Source organism: Anas acuta, chromosome 1 (assembly GCF_963932015.1).
Source record: "Anas acuta chromosome 1, bAnaAcu1.1, whole genome shotgun sequence".
Lineage (NCBI taxonomy): Eukaryota > Metazoa > Chordata > Aves > Anseriformes > Anatidae > Anas > Anas acuta.
This window is the reverse complement of record NC_088979.1, coordinates 83123386-83144709: the sequence shown is the minus strand read 5'-3', so window position 1 is coordinate 83144709 and position 21324 is coordinate 83123386. Positions and strand designations below refer to the sequence as shown.

The 21324-nt window shown below is 41.7% G+C and overlaps 1 long non-coding RNA gene across 7 annotated transcripts; it reads left to right on the top strand.

The window, feature by feature from the left end:
• The first annotated feature begins 202 nt into the window (after nt 1-202).
• On the top strand, nt 203-18011 carry LOC137858340 (uncharacterized). 7 transcript variants are annotated; one of them, XR_011097655.1, is made up of 10 exons: nt 203-466; nt 652-718; nt 2022-3126; nt 3203-5015; nt 5120-5201; nt 7343-7451; nt 7822-12881; nt 13897-13985; nt 15962-16052; nt 17934-18011. It is a non-coding gene; the product is annotated as an uncharacterized lncRNA (long non-coding RNA). The 7 variants fall into 7 exon arrangements; XR_011097665.1 differs by having other exon boundaries at nt 203-718; nt 2022-2309; nt 2888-3126; XR_011097657.1 differs by having other exon boundaries at nt 203-718; nt 2022-2789; nt 2891-3126.
• Nucleotides 18012-21324: the final 3313 nt, after the last annotated feature.

Genomic DNA, 21324 nt, shown 5'->3' with positions numbered 1-21324 from the left:
TTAATCCCCAGAGCACCTGGGAAGTGTTTTCCTATCCTTATAACAGATTTGTAGCTCTTGGACCTTGTCAGGAGGTGGAAAGTCATTTTGCTGACTCACACAAGCTGCCAGGTCAGGTGGGTCTCATTAGCTCCAACCAGCTAGGATAAAAAAACCTGAGTATTAAAGATTGGAAAGGGAAAAAAAAAAATAAAAAATTAAGTAAGAGGATATAGGATGGAAAAAAAAAAACAGCAGGTAGTACTTTTGTTAGCTGCTGTGGGTTAGAGGAAGTATTGACAATGCTGTTTGGTTTCAGAACCTTGTTCTTAGTATGTTGTTGAAGTAGCTAAATAAATGATAGGGAGTTAAATGGGATTGAACCCTTTCAGTTGAATTCAATAGGTTGATTCTTCTGGGCCTTTATTTATTTGTTTTCAGAGTGTTTCTGTGCCAGCCTATGCTAGCAGTCTTAAAATTGTATGAGGCAAGTCTACTGCGTACCTGTAGTTAACCTGTGTGGCTGCAGCGATTTGGAGTTGCTGTATACGCTGAGCTAAGCATGCAGTGCCTATTTGTCTTGGGCTTCTGCACTTTTAGTAGCCCGATGTTTTTTTGCTCAAATACAGTTATTTAGCTGCCACTAGAAGAAGCTGTATTTCATCTAAACAGGTTAATATGACAGGCTGGCAAGCAGGTGGCTAGACTTTAGCTTTACTTTGCTGTGGATAATTTCCAGGTATGAGAATGTCTATAGTGGAGTTCTAAAAGCTAGGTGCTGGAGCCAGACTATTTTTGGCTGGTGTAAGGACTGGTGGGAGAAAGGTTTTTGCTGTATATTTTCTATGTTTACTATGCTGCTTTGCTCTCTCAGCTACTGGGAAACTGAGGCATGCAAGGCAAAAGTAATTCATTCACTTTCTGAATGTGTTGGAAAGTGTGGAGATTTGAATCATATCTTTTTATGAAAGGGTCTTTCATAAACGACAAATCTTCTGGTGTTCTAGATTTTTCTCTTAGCAGATCAAGTGGCATGACTGCTAGACACTGCTGTAAAGTGGAGCTCTGTAAGCCATGCCTGTTGTGCTCTGCAGCAGAGGAACGTCAAGCAAGAGCACCCCACAAACTGGTCTTCATCAGTGGGCATTTGCAGGGGAAGTAAAGAGCAGGAGCTTTTAACAGAGTAAGGAAAAATACATAAGCAGGTGTTTTCCTTTTAAAAATAAACAGGACTAGAGATTTAGGTGAAAAAAATATTATTAGGGCTGGACAGTCTGATGTATGCTGAAGGAGGGGAGTAAAAAAGGGGAGAGGGTGCGTGTTTCCTAATACCACCTTTGTCTAGAAGCATGCAATAAGGCTGCTAACATTTGTGCTTTAAAAATAAAATTACCATCTGAAGAACTGAATTTAGACAGCAAGCAGAGGCAGAATGAGAGGTAGGGGCCAGTTCATGGCTGCAGTGCATGGGTGTTAGTTAATGTTGTTCTGGCACTAAGATGTTTTAAAAAAAGAGAGAGGGGTGGGGGAAGGCGGAACAACAAAACACCCCGAAGGCTGTGAGCACTTGTGGTTCAAGGGAAAACAACATTCTGGGTAGCAGGGACATTTAGACTGCAAATGTGACAAACAAAAGCTTACATATTGCTGCAGGTTATACTGCAAGGCTCTATGACATTGATGTGAGTGCTTGATTAAGTAAGAGCAGTAGGGGGAATAGAGAGCTTCTGCTTAAATTTTAGGTAAAATATTCTTGCAATTCCACATTGATACAAAAAAAAAGTCTGTATCCATATGACCTAATTCTGTTCTTGCTTGCACCAGCAGATGAAGGACTTGCTTTCTGGAGGTTAATGGCTTTAGACTGGTATGTAAATCAGAGAAAAGCCTGATCTTAAATCTCTAGGAAGCAAAAAATAGTGACACAATTTACTGCAGACCTCTTCCACTGAGGAAGCCTGTGGGGGCTGGCAGGGAGGGATTGTGCAATTAGAGGAGCCTTCAGCAGTGTCATTCATTCTGCACTTGTTGTTCCATTTCAGTGCTGGTGAGTGTGTGGATTTGAGGAGGAAGGAGGCAAAAGGACTCTGCAAAGGGCTGTCCCAGATCCCATGAGGGTGTGTTCTCGCTGACCCTTCCTGATGGTGTCTTTCAGGCCAAGTTCCCTGATGGTCTGTGCTGTCTCACCTCGGGGTGTGTTTGCAGCATCAGAGTGATGGATTGGGGGAAGCCTGGGCAGCAGTAAGCTCCTCCAGCCTTGGTGACTACTCTGTGTTTTCAGCTATCTGTCAACACAAACTTACCGTACACAACGTGGTGCTGCAGAAAAGGTGATAATACCACACCATCGTCACAGCAAGACTCTTCCAAAACTTAGTAAGGTGGAGGAGCACCAGGGTGCTTGACAAAGAGCAGGGTGTCTGCTTGTCCAACGGGTGAGCCCTATGTTGGAGGAGTGTGAACATGGCCAGATTTGGCTTTGCCCCAGTTGTTTTGATGAGGAAGGAGTACCCTGGGGGGATGAGTCACTTTGCCCATTCCTACTCACATTTCCCCTAAGGTCAGTGCCCCTGTCTGGCTCTGTTCTGGTTTCTCTTTTCCTTTCGTGACCAGGCTTTGTACCTCAGAGGCTGTTGTCAGCTCAGGTCTGCCCTCAGCAGAAGGACTAAGGAACGTGGTTTAGTGATGGGACTTGGGAGGTCAGGTGGATGGTCAGACATGATAATCTTGATGGACTTTAGGAAACTAAATGATTCTGTGATTTCTGAGTGGGCATCAGTGCTGCTCCCCACATGTGTGCTCACAGGTGTGTGTGGACAGAGAGGGATCTGATGAATGTGGTGATAAAACTCCTCCTTATACTGATCTATGACTTTCTGTGGCACTTTTCTATCACCTGTATGACAAGGAGGAGGACAGGACAGGCCCAAGCAAAAATCAGAGGCTGGATGTCCACTTTGTGCTAAAGAATGAGATTTAAAGTCAAGGAGAACTGCAGTAATTGTATTCAAAGGGCAAAGAAAACAGCAGCATGTTCACCATGGAAATAAGCCACCTGAAAAACCAAATGGATCCCTGGTGTAATTTTATGAGCTTCCGCAAAATTAGTGCAGGATCAACAGCAGGCATTGAATTGAAAGTTTTCAGGTGAGAAATATTAAGTGCACGCGTCTTTGCCTGCTGTGGAACGGATAATGTATTTCTCCTGCTTTGTCATCTGCAGGCTCAAAGGGTATCTGGGATTGGCATCCATTTGTTCTTCTTTTGGACAAGATATACATGTTCTTGGGAGTGTGGAGTCCAGTTGTCTGCATATCTGGGGGGCAGTACCAATAATAAGGCAAAGAGCCTGAACTCTTCCTTCCCTCTGAGTGATGACTGGGGTGCCCAGGTGAGACAGGACATAGAAGCACGTGCTGCTAAAACCTGTGCTCCTGTTTCTGCAATGGATAGATAAGTGACCTCAGGGCTTCTAGGGTGGCATTTCCCATATATACTATAATTCATTCTTTGGAAGAGGAAAAATAATGTAATATATTCTGGCATTGCCTACATGATATAGAATTCTATTTGCCTTAATCTGTTCCTTCATTTGCTGTTTGCTGTCTCGTACCCTTTCTGTATATTTTTCTTCTCATTTCATTAAGAAATGAAATGTGATTTCCCTAGTTTTCTAGTTCCCTTGAATCATCAACAAAAACCTGGCAAGTTTTTTTTTTTCCAAGGTTTACTACTAATACACTTAAAAAAATAACTTTAATCAATGCTACCTCTTAGGGAATTCTGAAGTAATTGCTAGAATACAACTAATTATTGTGCTGTTACTTTACTCTTCATTTGTTATTCTTCTGTGTAGTTGTAACTTTTGCTATCTAAATATTAGCTCTCTGATGAGCACTCCCATTAGGCTAAGCTTTTTTCCTCAAGAAACTGTGTAATTTGCTTAATTACTTTCACTCATCTGCTTAACTCCTGTGCTACCAAGTTACGACTTCTAAGAACACAATTTATAACTTAAAAGGCTGAGAACTATGAAGTGGGAGGGAGGGAGGTGGCCTCAACTCTGAAAGGGCTTGTTTACCGTGGCGGATTATCTCCCATAGTCTTTCAGAAAGTGATAAAGAGCCAAAATATCAACAACTTTTATTTTCCATGAGGTTCAGAAAAGTTTAGTTGTTTGTTTTTTTTTTTTTAATTTCCCTCAAGTGAAAGTTGAATATCCTGTGCAGGATTCATTTCAGTTTGAAATGAAGTCTCTCTCTCTCTTTTTTTTTTTTTTTTTTTTAAATATATCTTTTCACTAAGAAATTATTTACTTATATTGTTTAAAGCAGTTCCACTAAAAATGTATGTAGTTTTATCACTTGCAATGTGTTACTATGTTTTCTATTTCCACATATGCTGTAGAATATGCTTTTTTTCTTTGCTAATAACCTTGTTTTTTTTGCCTGTTCTTAGGTGCTATGTTCCTAGACATTGTCACAATGAATAGTCTGTGGTAGTTCATCACTCTTTCTATTGAAATCAGTATATTAGTAAAGAAAAACTATCACTGAGATCTGCAATACCAGCAGAAGCTGCACTGCCTTCCAATTTCTGTAACACCGTATGGTGATATGTAATAAAGACTTGAAAGAGTGCCCATAAAAGACACTTTTTCCCTAATTTGGTTAGAAAATCATGGAATTCTTGCAAGCATCAGACTTTATTTGGATTCTCTTGTAATATAAATGTTTTGTTGTTGTTGCTTTTTATTCTTGTTCCCCCCCACACACACACTTTATCAAATGTCTGTTGACCTTTTAAGAATTGCTTCCACTTCTATTCCAAGTTACCCCCCTGACCAATAGCCCAAACCAGGCAGACCCTATGATGGCCAGGTCCTCAGTGTGTCAAGCAGCAGTGGGTTACACCAGCATGGCTAACATGAGAGGTCCAGTCCTTGATTCCTCTCAGGTTCTTATCTCAATTCCCAGGTCAGCAGTGTGTGGTCATGGGCAAAGCACTCAAACCCAAGGGGCAGCACAACATGGAAGGTGTGTTGGCTCTCTTGTTTTCTTAATGCATCTTTACTCACCAGTGCACAGAATTATGTTAGTAGCAACACTGATTGGCTTTATCTCCCTGTGCTTGTTGGCAGGGGGGAGGAAATTGCTGCTGCTTATATTTGCAGAATAAGGGAGATGAAGATGTCCTCCTGTGAGGCTGCACGGGGAACAATGGTAAATAATAGAAAACTGAAATATTGGTGGAATTCCTCTTGCCCCTGGCATTTTCTGTAGTGCTACAGAGCTCTATATAACTTAGTTCTCATCTATCTGTGATTTATTGTAAAATGTCCTTCTCTTATACGTTCTCTGTCTCTTCTTAATGAAGAGACAGGCATCATGAGAGTAGTTTGTAATAGATTTATTAGCCAGTCATATGCATTTAATTAACATATAGCACTGTATTCTACTTACAAGCAAAAATTAATAACGAAGAGAAACAGATGGACATTTTTGTCTTGCAGAAAATGAAGGCACACTTAATTCTCTTTACTGATGATGTAATCCCAGACTGATCTGCTGCCAGAGGTTTTGGTGTTAAATTCATCTGCCGAATTATTCAGGGTGTAAAGAGTATTTGTATCAAGTTTGCCAACGTAATGGCAAGCAGCCTGTCTAGGAAGGATGCAGCTTCATTCATGCACTGGGTGAGCTGTCTGCCTCACCTGCCCTCTCCCTTTCCTCTTCCTGACAGTGTTGTTTAAAGTATTTTCTTAGTATATGGAGAAACCTTACCCAGGAAGCCAGATAGACAGCAGGGCTTTTCGTGCCAGCAGTATGTTTGTGCAGGCTGCGTGTGACCCCAGTGATACTCTGCCAAGGTCAGGTGGAGGTTGGCAAATCAGTCACACTTACACAGGGCCCCACTGGGATGGCTCTTCCACCGTGTTAGCAGCTGTGAGCACTGACTGCAGTAATACTCTCCCAGGCCTTGCATGATGTTACCAGACAGTTCTTTAGCATCATAACTACTTTGATCTGATTAATGCGAAGGTTTCCTCGGGAATCAGTGGCAGGATGCTTTGGAGTGTGTGAACCTGTCATTAATTAGCTACAGGTGGTCTTTTTGTGTTAGAGCAATAATAAATATGACTTCATATTACTGAATCCTCCTGGAACTGGACACCATGAGTAACATGATCCCTAAAAATGCTTCTCTGATTTCTTTGGTTTTCAACTTGCTAATCAGCCATGCTTTCCTCTGTGAGTGTAAGCCACACAAACCATGTATGAAGATCTTAAAATTGCAGGACTAAGATTTTAATTAATGAAGTTATATTAATGTGAAGACAGAAGAAAAGCCAAGAATGTCAGTATCTTCTACAATGATTATCTATGGGAAAAATTGTCCCAAAATGCAGATGACATTTGCAGATGACACTCTAACCGTGTTATGAGTATGTCACTTTAAGAAGAGCTGATCAGGTTCTCTCTTTCTTTTCCGAAAAAAAGTAAAAATAATACTGATTAGGCACAAGTACTAAATACTCAGGCCAATCAAGACATTTTCTCTTACACCGGAAACATTTTGTTCTGACTTCTGTTTTTTTTTTTTTTTTTTTTTTTCCTTCTTCCAATTTTCACATCCCAAGCTCAAAATTCCATTAGAAAGGGGAGACTGAAGTAAGCTAGATCTTTATTTTTAAACAAAATATTTGTCATAGCCTGACAGCTTACAAAACATGCAGGTTTGGATGAAATGGCTTTTTCCTACAGGAAAAAAAAAAAAAGACATTCAAATTCTGATCAAATGGTTTCAGCATGTGAAGCAATGTACTATAAATGTACTATATTCGGTTATTCTGCCAGGTACTACCCCTAATGAGGCTGCTCAGTGGGCTATTCAGTCATGAACCTTAAGTGCTATTCTTCAGACAATAAAAAAATAAAAATAAATAAAAAAAAAAAAGGAAGGAAACATCAAGCAATTGGGATGGGAAAACTGAGATTTGAGTGAGGGGAAGAGGTGAAATCGGTGGACCCGGGAATGCTGTTAGGCATAGTGCCACCATTAAAATACAAAAGAAAGCATATGGTGAACTGTGACACGATATTCTGTATAATCAGATAATTTAGCAAGATTTAGTGGGTTGCTTTATGACTGAAGCATGGGATAGAGCAATAATTATTAATCTGTCATTTCCATTGACTTTGACTACATAGGACAATTGCTGCTTGATGTACTCTACAAATTCAGGCTGGTCACATTCTCACTTAAACTGTGCTAATTTATGTTGTCAGAAGCTCAAATTAGTTGGTCCTAGGGATGCCCTGCCATGCCTGCTTTCCTCTGATAATGTCTCTTCTCCTTACAGCTGGGAGACAGGTATGGGAATGGCAATGATGTCTCTGCTCTGCTCTGGGAACCTACAAAACAAAGGAAGCCTGGGATGACTGAACAAGTACAACAGCTCCCTTACTGAGGTGACCCAGATCTATCCTAAATCTTGAAAAGCCTTGACTATTTCAAGGAGATGAAGGTTGCCTCTGCTTTTTTTGTTTAGTTTTGAAATGGAAGCAACATCTCCAGCATTATAATTGTTGTTCAGTTTAACTTTAAACATCTTGCACAACCTCTTGTTATGCCTGGTAAAAAGTGGTTGATTGAGCTGCACATTAAGGTGTTTCCCTGTCATTCTTTGTCATCTACCAATTTTTCCAGAACCCTTTCTGCAGTTATTGCTAATTTCCCACCTACACAAAAGAGTTTTTTTTTTTTCTTTTTTTTTTTTTTTTTTTTTCCTCCTCTCCCCTCCACCCTTTCCTCCTTACTTTCTTTTCTCACTCTTTCTAGGAGCACGCTGTATTCAGCATAGATTTAAAGCCCTGGTAGAAGACACGCTTCAGTTCCATTACTGCTTGCTCATGAATGATCTGCAGACTGAGTAATTCACCTTTGCAGGATTCCTGTCACCCACGGGAACCTAAAGGCTGGGTGTAAGTACTGGCATTGCCATCACGATGGCCTTGGAGGCACCCGAGAAGCTGAAGTCTGTTCTACTTGCTGCAGTAAGCCAGAGCTATTGCATACAGCTGTATTTATGGAGGGTTACTGATACAGCACTGAATATTGATTCTTGTCTCAGTTTTTCCTTTTTCAAAGTGCCTCCCGAAACAGCAGAATTCTGATTGTCAAAACACAGTGATAGTTAGCAGCACTGTTAGGATTTTATCCTGTAGTCTAAACAGAAATGATGTTTGATATCAAGAAAAAAGGCTTCCTCAAACTCCCTGAGTCTTACCCCTGCACACACAAACAAGTTGCTCTGATTGCACGGCCTGAGACAGAGGTGCTGCAATTCATCTGGCTGCCTTGTCTTCAGGGTGCATAATACATCTGCCTTTCTGTAGCCAGACAGGCATATTTCTTGCTCACCAGTTTCCCAGCTGCACAGAGATAAACACATTTTTCTGTCTAAAAGCTGAAAAGTAAACTGAAGGTGCCAGGAGGAGAAGCTGCAGGGTTTAGTGGCTGGACTGCAAAGTCTGGCTGCTTTTCTTATCCTCCTTATTGATCGTGTGTCTTCAGTGTGTCTCTCCTGCTCTCTTCATGTTTCCCTTACCATTGTTCTGCTGCTCCATCTCTGGCATAGGCAATTTGTCTTTCTGTGTGTGCTTGGTGCAACAGGCTGTGCTGAGCCAAGAAAAGAATTAAATAAAAATATGAGGCATCCTATAGAGGTGTGTTTGCTGTGAGGACTTAATCTCCTTCCGTGCTTGTAGATGATGATGCCTGCTGCTCGCAGGCATAGTGACAAAACACAGACCTCCAACAGAAGCCATTCCCCCAAAGGTGGGGATGGCAAAGTGCCAGCTGTTCCCTGTGGTCTTCAGCATGCAGATCTGCCCTAGCCCTTGGGCCTCAATGCTTGTCTGTGTGTGCATTTCCCCTGGTGGGTCTCTGGTGCAGGGAGTTCTCCAGGAGCCCTGTATAATGATGGTGAGCAAGGTTCTCCTGGGCCTTCTCAGCCTGGGGGCCTGGCCTTGTTCTGGTGCCTGTGATGCTTCTCCACAGTGCTACAAGCCATCCCACTGCACTGCTCCAGCAACAAACAGGAACAAAATTTCTCACTGTTTGCATGCTGATATATATATATATTTTTTTTAGTGAGAAATTTTGTTCCTGTCACTGCAGTTATTGATGAGTTAGCACTACTGCTCTCTTTTGTTCAATTTGTTGCTGTGATCCATATATGAGCTGTAACTGTCCTCTCTTATTGTGGGCCCTGCTTTTCAACACCCCACCTCTGGTACTCTGCCATCAGTCCCTGTGCCCTGTGCTTCACCTCTTTTCCCCATGCTCAAGGCAGGGACATGCACAGCTCTGGCACAGATGACTTGATTTTTAAGAACAGCAAAATGTCCCCCTGCAAAACTGCTGAACCATCTGCATATAGCAGAGCATATGACAAGTAACCTACCGCTGTGTTTCTGGCCGTCCTGGCTCCCCCCGCTCACCCCTCAGTGCTTGCTGTGCCACATGCGTCAGCATAAAGATCACGCTCTGTAGGGGTGGTGCTCAGTCTCTGTCTGGGCTATAAATCCCTGTGTACCATGGAAATGACAGGGAATCATCAGATAATCTCTCATGAAACTAACGGTGCTGCACGAGGTCGTGCAGATTATAATTTTTATCAGTTTTGAGTTTTTGCTATCCTAAGTATCATCTGCTAATGGTCCCTTCTCTACACGGGCTGATGATCACCCAGTATGCTGCTGTTTTTATTTGAAAACTTGTAATTTATTGGTATTAAAACTGCGAGGGAAGCTTGGATTAAAATTTCATGTTTCTTTATTGTACCTCTTCCTTAAAGAGGAGGGGATGTGTAGTACAGACATGGGTTAAACAACAACTTTGTCAGGTGGGTTGTGTTTTTCCTTTCCAAAGAAGGATAAGAGGATTTTCCCTCAGCAGTGCTCTCCCGTTATATACTCGATAACAGACTGAAATAGGTTTAATATAATTCACTTAGCATTGTGGGAGGATACTTTGCCAAGTAGTGGAAACTGGCTTGTGGCAGCTTAAAAGGTCATTGCTGTGCAAGGGTGCCCCTTCATGCATTATCTGTAGGCACGGCTTCTGATTTAGTGTAATTGATTTTAAAGCCTGATAGTTTGCCAAACTGATTTATAATATGAATCTCTGATGGGATTGAAATTTTTGAGTTGAAGTGCAAGTGGTAAAACTTCATCAACCCAACCTGCTTTTGTTTGCAGCCTCTGCCTTCCTTATTATTGTGGTTAACTAATGTTTTCCACAGGAACTGGTAGAAATCCTTCAAGGCAACCCTGAAACATAAAGGCACACGTGGGCATTTTGCCTAGCACCTCCCTTGTAAGAGAAGACAATGCAAGTCGAAGCCAATTTAATTAGCAACAACGATGGGTCTATTTCTGATCTCATACAGGCAGATCTTTTGTGTGACTTCACTGTTTCACTGTATTTATTCCTGGAATACATCCTTTCCACTGTGGTCAAAATTATATCTAATGTCCTTCTGATACAGGAGAATCTTCTAACTAGGAAAGTGCCTAAAAGTAGGCAGCACTTTAAAAACAAAAACAAAACAAAACAACAACAACAACAACAAAACAATAACAATGAACCACTAATTTAGAGAGACTACAATATAAGGAAATGGTAGAAGTGCTGCCTGTACGATAGTTTATAATAATAAACTGTTTATAATAATAAACTGCAGGACAATGCCTTTGATTGCCTGGGTGCTTGCAGGAGAAATCATCTGATTTATCAGAATCAAGTAAAGCTGGAAAAAATCTTTAATACCAGAGAGAATAATTTCATTTCCACATAGAGCATAGAAAAGAAAATAATTATCTGATTTATAATAAACTGTAATATGCTGATATATGTGTAGAATGCAGGGTTCTGAAATAATTTTATCATGACAGAACAATTTTTTTTTTTTTTTGGTATGTTCATCTCTGTGTGGGTTTGGGCTGCTGGCCAGCAGGGTGGCAAGCATATTTGCATTGCTTGTGCTACTGCATGTGAACTTTAAAGCTGATGGTATTCCTGAATGTTTGTGAGACAGTGACAGGTAACTGCAAATGAACTGGTTCACAGAGTGAGAAAACAGAGGTAAAAAAGTGGAGGGGTACCTCACAGGATGGCTTTAACATCAAGTGCCCTGTCTGCTCTGTTGTTCAGTTTTTCCTTCCTCTAACTACAGTATGAGGGTTTGAAAGATTTTCCAAAAAATCTGTCTGTCAGTTAGGATACTATTTTCTCCTCCGTGTGAGTTGTTTATTTAATTCCATAAAGTGTTAAGCAGCAGGAATCTTTGTGAATGACAACAAAATGGTATAATTGAGAAAAACTTGGGTCAATTTATTTTAGTCATCTTGTATTGCTGCCCTTATTAATGATGAATGCTGCATGACCCTCTTACTGTCGAAGCCTGAAAGTTGACCATTTTGGGTCACTTTAGTATGCAAAGGACTGGATTGGCCAGAAACAGAAGTACCTTTGAAGTATCGTTGGCATTGAAAATGTCTCCAGCAGTGATCTGTTGGTCTGCTCTAATTAGTAGACTTAAATTCTCATTGGTGTTTAGTGAAAATGATGATAAAAGAAATCTTTATCTTTCAGTGTGATAGATGTACCTGTTGTTTTATCCCATGTCTCAGCAAGGGTGAGGGAAGCCTTTGGTTGCAGGCTGTTTTCAGAGGCTGATGGTACTTGGCCTTGAGTGCCAGCACGGCAAAGAATTCAGTCTCACAAGGACAAGTTATGGAGCAAAGAATTAAAAAGAAAAAAAAAAAGCTCACTGATAAACTGAGACACGCCATCTGTTGCATCCAAAGTCTACCAAAAGATTTTAAGGAGGCATCATCAGACTATTGACACACTTCCAGAGCTCAGGACCTGGCAGATAAGGAAATAGGAATGAAATCAATTATTTTATGGGAAATATTCTCAAAGCAGGTGCCTAACTTGTTTCCTGCACACCAAGGTTTCCATTTGGTTTCTTTCATCTAATGACATGTCATCTGTTATAAGAAACTTTTGTGACATTCAGAGCAGCCAGGTACATTTGTTTCCATGAAGTTAGCCTAAAATTCTGGGTTTTAACCACTGATTCAGAAATGTCACATGTATCAAAACTGTCATGTAAGCCTCAAACTCCCAAACTGAGATCTTCTAGGAAGGAAAAAAAGTGTACCACACAGGCCATCTGATGAAGCCAGGACACACACCTCCAGCCAAGAAGACTGCACAGATTTGAGAACATAAGGGAAACTCCTGATGCAGCTTGAAGATTTGTTCTCCAATTTGTCCTCTGAATGGAACTGAATGTCAGTCCTGCTGCAACAAAAAGATTATGCATTTGCTTCTTAGTCTGTTACTGCAGCAGAAGCACTTGAAGTTAAAGGATGAAGTGTACTATGTTAATTTTGGGTTTGTCAGAAGGCACAGAGTGGAAGATTAGAGGCATGGAGGAATAAATGTACCCATGTGGCTTCTGTTGCTCTGCCTTTGAGACCATTTTTGTTTTACACAATTAGATCTGCGCCACCAATGCACGTTCTTGTAAGATGTTATCAGGCCATAAAATAAGATGCCTTCTGTTGTTGAGCTGAGGAAGACAAAAATTAAAAATCATATGTATGGCATGGCCTTTTTAACACTGACAAGCATTAATTGGAAGACTAAGATGTATCTGCAGTTTCCAAGACTTGTAATGACAGGACCCCAACAAGCCAAAAGAGCTTCAGAAGACCTCTGCTTCAGCTTAATCTTCTAAACTTCACCTGCTTCTTGTCTGCATCTGTGCAATTTGGCATCTGTGAAGCATCTTCAGACTGAGATCCACATGGAGCTGCTTGTGGGTAAGGAACAAGCTCTCTTGTTCATACAGGGGCTCCACCTTGCTACAAAGCCATAGCAAAGCCACCATAAATTGAAAGCTTTCTTCTATGTTGCCCAGCCCAAAATACTTTTAACACAATGTCCTGCACCAATGCATGGTATGAATGGCTCAGCAATGTCACCATTCAGTGAGTTGTAGTGAACAATAGTCACCTTTTCTAAAACGATACTCAACTAACAGGATGACATTGCCAATGTTATGAAGGATGTAGTCACAGTGGAGTCTTATTCCAGTCTTCCCTATTTCTATCAAGCTTCCTTACCTAGTCATCTTTATCAACTATTGCTCCACATTAAGGGGTGCTCTGTAACTCAGATGTTAAACTTTTAGTTTTATTCTATGTTTCTTGTGGGGAAAATTACCTGAATTTCAATTGTCTTTCAGTGCTTTCAGCTTTCACTGGAAAAACAAACCACGTTTTTCCTTCAAATATGATCACTATTGGTCTGAAAAGATGACAGAAAGGTAGTTTGAGCATTGTTCCACAAATTTACCAAAATAAGACTGCTACCCTGGCTCAAGCTAATCAGCATTTCTGTACAGAGCCAAACGCAATGCAACTTTCATTACGATGGTCCTTTTTCAGGGTTGTCCCACCATCTCTCTGCCACATGCTTGCAGATCAGGAGCAGCTCTGCTCTCATTGCATGGAGTCAGCCAGGAGCCACTGCAGCCCAAATCACAGTTGCACTACATGCTTCTAATGTGTGTTTGTTTCACTCTTACAGATGTACTGGTTTCAGGCTGGCTGTTCCTATTTTCTCACATAATAACAAAAATAAATGCTCCCTAATGCTTCAGGGAGAAAAGCAGCCTTTTCCAGGAGGCTTCAAGAAGGGCAAAAATACCTGGTATTTGTTTTAGAAGTGCAATAGTTGATTAAAGCTGAGAAATGATCAGGTCCAAATAGGTTTAATTTGCATCTGCATTTTGAAATAGTGACATTTCTGCTAAAGCCAGGCATTGTGTTACAGAGTTGAGAAAACAGGCGTTTGTAAGCTGTCACATGGCACATAAACGAACCAGCAGAACTCAAGGCTAGCTTGCGATGAAGAAATGTAAGGTAAGCAAATATTGGGCAGGTTTGTGTTCTCTCCCCCTCCCTATTTTTATGCTTTTGTTGTTTTTATTTTTTATTTATTTATTTGTTTGTTTATTGAACGGGAAGACCATCCTTTCAGAGGACATTTTTCTCTAGGGCTGCATTCCCATGAGCTCCATACAGCTTCTCCAAATAGCAGAAGCATCTCAGGGTCTGCTAGGACATGTCCTGACAGACCGGGTTTAGCAGGGGACAACAGTCACCAGAGACCCCAAGGCCAGCAGGGAGCAAAGGCTGCAGGGTGGTGCAGCCAGGTGAGCAGCCAGTGATGGATAGGAAGAGCTGGAGCAGCCAGTGGCAGCCCCGTGTGGGAGCTGGAGGCCTCCAGTGAGCCTTAGCCATGAGCAAGGGACTGGTGTGGCATGGAGCTGGAGCACACTGGACAGTAAATGCTGGGCTTCTCTTGACCTGCTAGGTCCAGCACACAGGTGGAAAGCAGCACAGGCAGTCCTGGGATCAGGAGGAAGGAGGCAGTCAGAGCTCAAGTGCTCTGCAAGGCACCAGCTCTGGTTCTGGAGATCATGTGAGTTTTTGAAAGCAGGAATAATTTTATTTTCCTTTTTGTCCACCTCCAACAAAATTCCGTTTGCTTAGGTCCATCTGCTTAAATGACTGTTTGCAGGGGAAGGAACATTGCTCGTTTTGTGTCCAGGCTTGTTTTCTTCCTCTGGCTGGATCTGAGTCTGATGATGTTTGTGTTTTTAATGAAGACCGTACGAAATTGCATGTGGCCTTTCTTTCCTTCCAGTCAGTGCCTGGCAGAAGGATTATACTTGTGAAATCTATGAACCCAGCATAATACAAAAGGAACCGTACACCAGCTTGGCCACACTTCCAGCCTAGCAGGCAATAACAATACATTTGTTGTGCTTCATCTATCCTTTGAATTTAAAATGATTGACAGCTTGTAGCTGCCATCTGTCAGTGGAAAATCCAGTTATTACAAGAAAGCAATTTACTCACAAAATTTGAAAGGAGATTCTACCCTACTGCCTTCATTGTCAAGATGCAAAACACTGACGTGATAAAAAATGTGGTAGCCATCACTTCAGGATTTTCTTTTGTATCCCTTGATGGGATCATGTGTCTGCCCCAGGCGCCTGCGCCTATTAGCTGTAAAATCAATCCTGCTCCATGTTAGTAGGTGGAGTTTCAACCAACTGCTGAGGAATGGCATGAATGAAATTTCCTTTTAAAACAGTGTGAAAGTGAGGATGCTCAAGTGAAAGTCTGCTTTTGTGACTGATATAAAAAATATCCTCTCCATCTGCTCCTAATCACCTGAGTGGTGCCCAGGGTGTGCAAGTAGTGTGTGCCAGCATCAGGTGGGGAGGCAGTGCTGCTGCCCCGCACTGTGAGGATGCTGGGAGCTGGTTATCCACCACCTGAGAGTTCTCTGCTGGTGATCAGTAGCCATCCCTGCTCATATTTGCTTGTCTTAGTAGAACCAGACTTTCAGGGCAAGATTCGACACAGCACTGGAAATGTTCTGGCTGAATGACTCTGACTAAAGTTGCTGGTTTGTCAAAACCAATGCACTTCATGAAGATTTGGCAATTCAGAGAAATTTGTTTTGAAAGTTAACGAGAAAAAAAAAAAAAACACTTTGAAGAGATTTGGCAATTCTGGTCAACTTCTTCAATACGGGCAGTTTCAACCTTTCTGTTTCAAACTAAGTTTGTTTTATTCTTTGTCTTTCTATAGTCTATAGAATGTGTTAATTAGACTGTTTTTGTTTTGTTTTGTTTTTTTCAAATGACAGAATATCTATGAATGATACATTCAAGATTTTTGCTGTGGGCTTGTCTTCTTTGCTCTTTTTTCTCTATATGTCATTTTATTCTAGAGTGAAGAAAATTTAAAAAATCCTTGGGGATAAAGAAAAAAACAAAAACAACAATAAAAATCCTCAGATTTTCTCTCTTCTTTTTCGCCAGACTATATTTTTGTCACAGACTTGGCAGATGGCTCTTTCACCTACACTGACTTCCGCCAAACTTCAGCTCATAGACACTTGAGAAGATGTGGGTAAGCAGACTGGTAATATTTTGTGCTCTTTTTTTCTAACAGTAAATGTTCCAGACTGAAATAGAAACAGTTTGGTGCCTAAACCCCTCTCTGTTATTATGAAGCTTACACGTAGAATCCATGAATGTGCATTCAGGTAACCCGTCATTAACCCAAAGACAGCTAAAATGTCCTGTTAGGTCTATATTCTTTAATTCTAAAAGAAAATAACAGTAATAGTAATAAAAATGAAACTGGGATGTGAAGGAAGAGCTGTTAGATCACACAAACTGCTCACTGCTTTGCAGAAAGAGGTCAAGAAGGGGGAACTCCTGTCTGGGAGCAGAAGCACCCAGATCAACACGTAATCATGTCCTCACTGAATGTAAATCTCTTTGGTATCTTTTGTGTATTTTAGAAGCAGAGAAATGATTTGAAGAATATGCTGACCTAGTTGATTCAGGGGTATTAAGATTCAATCCAATTTTAGGACTGTGCATTCCCAGCGGGCAAAGGAAATTGTATCAACTTTCTACAAAAGCTGTCTCAGGAGCTCTTAGTAATAGCCAAAACCTTTTATTGGCACAATGCCACCCTAATTAACAAGAAAAGACATTGGGAAGAAGCCCCACAGAAAACAAAACTGAGGATGAAAACTGGCAGCATGGCAAGGGGAAGACACAGAACTATACACGATGCCTTAAAATTTCTCCTACGTCCAAAAAAAAACAAACATCTGTGCCTGAACTTGGTGTAATGCAGGAGGGGATCCTCACATGTGCCTGGTCCATTAGTAAATACTGGCAGGTGGTAGCTATGCAGCAAGTGCAAGCATCTAGAAAAATGTTTGCTCTGTACTGCTGTAGGCTTGCTAGCAGGCAGGCAAAAACCTAGGCGTATTATCTGCTTTCTGCCATGGGGGCCTCTGCAGAGGGAATCAAACCCCATTAGTTTCCTAAGCAATCTAGCAGCATGCTGCAGCTGGAGTTACCACAGGACTTCAACCCACAACCAAGTGACAAAATATGCAGCAGCAGTAGCTCTGGAGTAAGGGCACACGCTTGTGGTTTTACCTTGCTTCTATAGCTTGCAACACTTAGGATAGCTGCAGAAATGTCAGAGGTATCTTACCTCTCAGGGGAGCAAACCACCACGGTGAATGTCTCACGGTGGGACTGGCTGCTTGCAAGAAAATATACTTCAGCTAGGCTATGAAAAATGGGAGGCATTGTAGGTTAAAACTGCTCAGAGCTAGGCTGGAGAGTCTTTTAATTTAAAATTGATCTCCTTCAGTCATTTTAATTTTATTTTTTTGAAAGTGAACAGTGTTTTAAACAAGCTTTGTAAAATATATATTTTTTCCTTATACTATAAAATGTTAGATTATGACATTATTGATATTCTTATTTTCAATAGTAAAAGCAAATTGTCTTTCTAAATTGCTGGAATTTTTCAAGTTTTGTTTCATTTTTATTTTTGAGAATAGGTTGTTTCTTCTTGGGGGAAAAAAAATAACAATTTGAAAGAAAAAACACAGATCTTTTTTATTCTTACTTCCTACAATCTATTCCCTTTCTCCAGTTATTCATCTAATACATTGCCATCCCACTAGACAGGAACAGTAAATTGGATGCTTTAAAAATAATCTCCATGTTTTTGTAGACCCATATTTGAATGCTATGGAGTTCATTTTCAGGTGATTGACATAGTTCAGGCACAGTTCCGCTCACATCACAGTGAAGACCCAGAACACTTGGCTTTGTTATTACTGTGTCTTAAATTTCCTCTCTGGAAGACTTGCATAAATATAAGCAAAAATGTAATGAAAGCAGCAAAAGTTGGACTGACACATGGAAAGACCAGGACCATTTGTGTGACTGAAGGTATGCCCTTTGTTTTCAGAAGCTCTTTAAAGAGATAAATGAAAAATTGAACTGATTTAGCAAGGAAGAGGAAATAAACTTGCTGTGAAAATTGTACCGGTGAGTATGAAGGTTGCAGAAGAGGGAAACAATGTGTACTATGTTCTTAGTATGACACTAGTACTAAAATATAATGGGCCATTTTAGTGGCCAGCATACTAAAATTAAAGGAAACAGAGAAAGCAAGCTGAACCAGCTACACACCTGACCATGAGCATTCAAGCAAACTGACCTCTGGGGCACTGGTAATTTGGCTTTGGGGATAAAACAGGAATGGAGCTGTGAGATCAAGAACCTCATACAACTGTATGATGGGGAAAAAAAAAAAAAAAAAAAAACACAACTGGATTTTCAGCCTCCAACAGTTCTCAGGCAGCTGGGCTTTGTTCAAATGTGGGGATACCACCGGAGTAATAAAATGCTCCAGGTGCTAGCAGTTGTGCTTGCCACAGTCCTACTCTATTGGGTGTTGCATGCTTTAATTTGTTTTTATTTCTGCTAATGAAAATAAATAGAAATGAGAAAACTCCAGGGAGCAAAGAAAGGAACGGCATTTACGTTTCAAAGCTCAGCAGCCTGCTCTCTAGTGTGCAGTTGCAGTGAGAGGCAATGTTCATGCCTTGTTAAATAAAAAACAAAGAGCAAAAGAAGAAAACAGAGCTGTTTTACCAGAGAGCACAGATTCCATCTCCTATTCACCACTTTGCAGATTCTTTGCAGTCTTTGGCCTGAGGCTACATGAACATGCATATCTGAATTTGAAATGCAATAGCTGAAATCTCTCTTTCCACCTTGAATATACTGACAAAAGCATCACGAAATTCAGATTCATGTTGAAAGGTATGGAAAGTTCCAAAAGAGTTAGTCTGCTATCTGTTTAACACAAAAAGAAGAGCCAACAGGCCTGTTTTTCAGTTCCTATATCTCCAGCAGAGAATGAGAGCTTGAGCCCTGTGCCTTACTATGGAGGCCCTCAAGTCATTAAATAGGAGCAATCCAAAGCATTCATCCGGCTTCACTCCATCAGCTTTTCCAATTAGGTCTGAAAAGGGGTCACTGTGAAACCTCCATCTCTGTCCTTGCTGCTAAAAACTTCAAGAGAAGTGGCAATTAAAAGTCTTTCGGTTAATCAGCACTCTGCCTTCTGCTTGGTTTGCAGACAATAGTCAATCAACAAGACTTGAAAGAGGCTGGCAAGCATGCATGTAGCACTGCCCCCGTGCAGCAGCTTGGATAAAATGATGAGTGCATTACCCTGAAGGATGTCAATTACCCTGAAGGATGTCACACCAAAGCAAAAGCTTAATAATTCAGCCCCAAGACCAGCACGTGTTATTTAGCAGTGGAGCCAGCTGTTGTGCTTTCTCAAGTTGTGACCTCATCGGATTTATGAAGTAAGCTGAACTGAGCTGCATTTATATTTGGCTCTGAAACCTCTTTTGAAAATCCAAAATAATGCAGGAAGTAGTGATGTGGATTCAACAGCAAATATGATTCCCCTCCGGTGTTGGACTGATGTGATGTTTTAGCATGGAGTGAGGAAGCAATGTGCTACTTGCATGAGCTGTATTTCATATAAAGTATTAGCTCATTTTTATGAAAATCCACACAAAGCTTGCTCAAGGGATAGGTGCACTGCAGCACTTTCAATATAGAGTTGCCACTGGTACACTCCAAAACAGAAAGAAAAGCAGAAACTGAACATGTCCTCTAGGACTCGAGTGTCCCACTCCCTTACCTCTTTGTGAGTTACAGCATGACATTTACAGCTACTGCTCTCCACCTTTGCTCTGTATTCAGCCTGCAAAACAAGTTCTCTGCTTCAGTGACCCCCACCCCCCCACACACTCCCGGGTTTTCCTTGCCTGTATCAGTCCACACAGTCATTCTTTTAACTATGTACTTTGATGTGAGAGAGAAAGTAAAGGGGTCTGGCCTCTGTTACTGCTTTATCTACTTGCATTCCTTCCACATTCACTTTTTTGTGCTCTTTCCTCTCCTCCATCCCTGTTTGCTTTCCTTCCCCCAACAGTGCTGACATCGGAGATAAGGTAACTCTTCATCTCAGGACCAGAGTCAATTCTTAAAAAGCCTTAAGACTCACCTTCTGCTTCCAGTTTTACCATGACTCCTGCACTGAAATAAATAAGGGTGCATTGCTGTATCTCTGAGCAGCCTCTAGCCACTGGCAATGTGTTCCACATAATTTTCTATATATCCAAGATTTAATAAGTAGTTCAACTTTCTAGGTGAACCGTTGTTCTTCATGATAGCTTTTAAATCCATTCTGCATATGTCCAATGTAGATAGCTGCCCTTCATATTAGGGTGTCTTTTATCTCACCAAAAGCATGAGATTTCACCATATGCTTTAGTCTTCTCTAGCTTAGATATTTGCGTGTTGCGAAATGAGTAAAGTCTCCAACCTGTGAGAAAGGGCTGCCTAAGGAAATGTACTCCCAGTGGCTTGTTGACTGGGTGGGTGAGTCAGTCAGCATTCACTCCTCATGTTGCTGGTGCTCTGCCCACTCAGACATTTGAATCAAGTGTTTTGGGTGGGGGTCCTAAAACTGGGAGCAATTGGAGACTCCTGGGTCGCAGTAACAAACATTGGAGAGTCAGAAAAGATCGAAACCCAAAGGTCTAGTGGTCTGTGATGGTTTTACCCTGCTACGCAGCTGAACTTTACCACAAATGCTTGCGCTCTCTCCCCTCTTTAAAGAGAAAGGGGGAGAAAATGTGATGAAAAGGGCTCAAGGGTTGAGATAAGGACAGGGAGATCACTCATCAGTTGTCCTCATGGGCAAAACAGACTCAGTATAGGGTGATTAATATAATTTATTTCCTATCACTAGCAGATTAGAGCAGTGATAAACTAAAAGGGTACTAAAAAAAAGGTTACCCCATCCACCCTCTTCCACCTCCTCCTCCCCAAGCAGCACAGGGGAACAGGCAGTAGGGTCTGTGGTCAGTCTCTAGCATTTTGTCTCCGCCGCTCCCTCAGGGTCCCTCCCTGCCCCTGCTCCCCATGGGGTCCCTCCCATGGGATGCCGTCCTTCCCCAACTGAGCCTGTGGGGGCTGCCCACAGGCAGCAGCTCTTCGAGCACTGCTCCCGCACGGCTCCGTACCACAGGGTCCATCCATCCCCCAGGAGCAAACTGCTCCAGCACGGGTCCCCCCCGGCTGGGTGGCATCTCCCCCCAGACCCCCTGCTCCTGCAGGGGCTCTCCATGGGCCGCAGCCTCCTCCAGGCCACATCCACCTGCTCCACGGGGGCTCCTCCACCCATGGGGGGGCTGCAGCGTGGAGATCTGCTCCATGTGGGACCCATGGGCTGCAGGGGGACAGCCTGCTCCACCAGGGGCCTCTCC